This window comes from Euprymna scolopes, chromosome 19 (genome assembly GCF_053919585.1).
Source record: "Euprymna scolopes isolate OS-2025 chromosome 19, ASM5391958v1, whole genome shotgun sequence".
Lineage (NCBI taxonomy): Eukaryota > Metazoa > Mollusca > Cephalopoda > Sepiida > Sepiolidae > Euprymna > Euprymna scolopes.
Window position 1 is genome coordinate 127303596 of NC_136500.1, and position 3664 is coordinate 127307259.

The window sequence follows — 3664 nt, forward strand, 5'->3', positions numbered from 1 at the left end:
ATGTTTAGTCCAATTGTCAATAGATTAAAGAGTGTACAGTAGTCAACGGGGCAAAAAAAAAAAGGCAGGCTCCTTCAGTCTTGGACAGACTATGGATACCCACGAAGGGTTGCTTGCGCGTGAAAGTTTTGTGGATTAGGTGCGCAATCTCCAACCACACCTCTCCTGAGACGACATTGTTAAATACCAGTGACAAGTGAAGTACAGGACGACTGGAAACAAATGCCGAGATAAGCGGAGAGCACACACAGCGCCTAGAATTCCCAAATGGTCACCCATCTGATACTAACCAGACTCAACGTTGTTTAACTTCGGTGATCTGACGAGAACCGGTGTGTCAACGCGATTATGCCGTACATAGGTCAAAAGGGCAATATCATAGTAATCGTTAGAAGTGTAAATTTGGTAAATTGGATTACTTAAGGGGAACGGTTCACCGAGAACTTGTTTACATTGGACTTGAAGACGACCATATTGCAGTCAGCTGGAAAGCATGTAAACAGAAGAGAGTTCCACAGGTGTGCAGTTCTAAGAAAGAAGTTTTGTTCATGGAATCTACGTTCAGGTTTAGGCAAATTAGGCACAGATAAAGAGTGGGGGGGGGAATTATTAACAGTGGTTTCAGTTAGATGAGTGTTTCTCGTGCGAATAAAACAAGGCCACTGGTGTAAAAACCTATATAATCTAAGCGAAATGATACCTCCAGGTCTCTGTCCATGTGTGACACACCCCTTTCAGTAAGTTAGCTGAAACCACTGTCAAAAATTTTCTCCACTCTTTATCTGTGCCTAAACCAAAACGTAGTTTCCATGAACAAAGCTTCTTTCTTAGAACTGCACGCGTGTGGAACTCTGTTCCGTCTGCTTGCTTCCCACCTGACTATAACCTGGATGTCTTCAAGTCCAACGTGAACAAATTCCTGATGAACTGCCCCCTTAAGTAGATATTTTTATTAAACTCCCACACTAACGTACTGTACATGCAATAACCTTATCCCTGAGTGGCTTCCTGGCCTTGATAAGTGGTGATCACCTTGTAAAAAAAAAGTTAGAAATTTAGGCTATGCAAATAATTATTAACATTAGTCTACCTCTCCCTCTCTCTCTCTCTCTCTCTCTCTCTCTCTCTTGAGTCCATTCTCTCCAAAGAAAACCATTTATGAAAACTCTCAGCGAACGTCTCTCTGTGTATTACTTTCTGCACACACACAAAAAAAAAAAACACTTATTGTATAGCAACTACTAAACGAAACGGTCATTATGGAAACAAATAACTAAACTAAATCTCGATTACTTTTAAACGTCTCTTAAGTCTTGCTTTTTAGATATCTTCTAGAATGATAATCATGTAAGGAATGCTGATCAACACTGGAATAAGGATTCCAGACATGAGACTTAGTAGCAATTTTATCTTTATTAAAGGGCATAAAATTGGCAAAAACTGTTCTACGGACGGAATAAATTTTACGCGTCATTGGACGCATAATGAAATGTATATTGCCATGGAAAAAATGTTTCTGTGTCTGCATAAGTGACAACAAATTAATTTAAGATATACAAAACTATACATGGGTTTCACGAGCATCGTGACCTCTAATCTATTATCTATTCTGTCTAATTTATATATATATATATATATATATATATATATATATAGAGTATAGGGTAGAGCACTGTCGTAAATAATCTCACCCGCTACTTAATTGGCTGAAAATGCGAAGCTCGTTGTTTGTTTGTTTACGAACAGACGATTTGAGCACTATAAAAGTGGTGGCGGTTGTCTATTTAAATAGACATTACGACGAGTTATTTACGGGCGTCGATCCCATGGTCGAGTGGGAGGACTGCCGACTGCCGACTGTCAACACGACGGTTCTAGGTTCAATCCTTGGCTTGGGAGAGATGCTAGTCTAGCGGCACTGATGAGTTGTGATACAACGAAACAGGACTGTATGTCGATGACTACAAATATATATATATATATATATATATATATATATATATATATATATATATATATATATATAAATCCAAGGTTATTGTTTTCCAGAGGTTAAGTAACCAATGAAATTAAACGAGGTTAATACAAGAGTGCTCAATACCGAAGTAGAGCAGGGTATACACTCTATTTGTTTTTACATAAGCAGTAATTTACATATACAGTCATGACTATATATAATATACCTGCTCTATTTACTTATTGAGCACTTTTTGGTAGACACATGTTGTTTCATCGGATTTACTACTAGGAAACTAAACTCTACTGCCATAATATATATATATATATATACAGTGATGATCATATTTATTGGCACGGTAAAATAAAAGTTAAATTTTGTCTAATAAATTCTAAAAAAGGGATTAAATTAAAGAAAATAACAAAGTATATTATGTATTTTTAACTGGTCTTTCCGATGCAGCAATCGGATTTTAGAAAAAGTAAATAACAAAGGAACAACAAACATAATTGCAAAAAACCCTTGTTCAAAATTATTGACACGGCTTTGTTTTTCTTTTAGTATCAGTATAATATCAATTAATTTCCGGTTTACGTGCTTTCTGAACTTTTTTATAGCCATATTATGCTTGTTTAACGCTAATTCAGTGAATAATTTTTTTCAGATAATTTTTAGATAGCAATTTATTTAAACTATTATAAGTGACTAAATTATAATTTTCAATCGCCATGGTTAAAACTAAGGAACACAGCGAAGACGTCAGGAAGCTTGTTGTAGCATGCCATACCAATGGGGAGGGCTATGATAAGATTTCAAAGAAGCTAAACCTTCCCAAATCCACTGTTAGAGCCATAATAAACAAGTTCAAATCGCAAGGCCACGTTATGAGTTTAGAGGGTAGAGGGAGAAAAAGGATTCTTTCCCCAAGAGATGAACGGAAAATTGTTCGACAAGTAAAACAAAACCCAAGGATCTCTGTCGGGGAGATTGTTGATGAACAGAGCACCTCTGGAGTGAATGTATCTCGACATACAGTTGGTAGAGTTTTGAAGAGAGCTGGTTTAAAAGCATGTCGTCCGAGAAAGACTCCCTTATTGAAGCCTATGCACCTGAAAGCAAGGCTAGCCTTTGCAAAACGTCATATTGATAAAGATGTTGCATTCTGGAAACGTGTTCTATGGACTGACGAAACGAAAATAGAGTTATTTGGCCATAATAAAGTGTCTTATATTTACAGAAAATCTGGCGAAGCTTTCCTGCCTAAGAACACCATACCCACAGTGAAGCACGGTGGAGGCAGTTTGATGTTTTGGGGATCCTTTGCTGCCTCTGGACCAGGGCGACTTGTTAAGGTCACAGGTAGCATAAAAAAGGAAGATTATGTTAAAATATTGGATGAAAACCTGAAAGACTCTGCTAAAGAGCTCTCACTTGGTCGTCGTTGGTGGTTCATGCAAGATAATGACCCAAAGCATTCGGCTAAACTGACTAAGAAATGGCTTGAGGACAATCATATTAATGTTTTGGAGTGGCCATCACAAAGCCCAGACCTTAATCCAATTGAAAATTTATGGAGAACATTAAAATTGAGGGTAATGCAAAGGAAGCCTAAGAATCTTATTCAATTGGAGGATTATTGTCAGGAAGAGTGGGCTAAAATTACTACTGAAGAGTGCAACAACTTGGTTGTAAACTATGAAAAGCGAC

The 3664-nt window shown here is 37.2% G+C and overlaps 1 pseudogene; it reads right to left on the reverse strand.

Annotated features, from left to right (window-relative positions):
• Positions 1-242: 242 nt before the first annotated feature.
• LOC145240417 (5S ribosomal RNA) lies at positions 243-359 on the reverse strand (annotated as a pseudogene).
• Between the last annotated feature and the right edge of the window lie 3305 nt (positions 360-3664).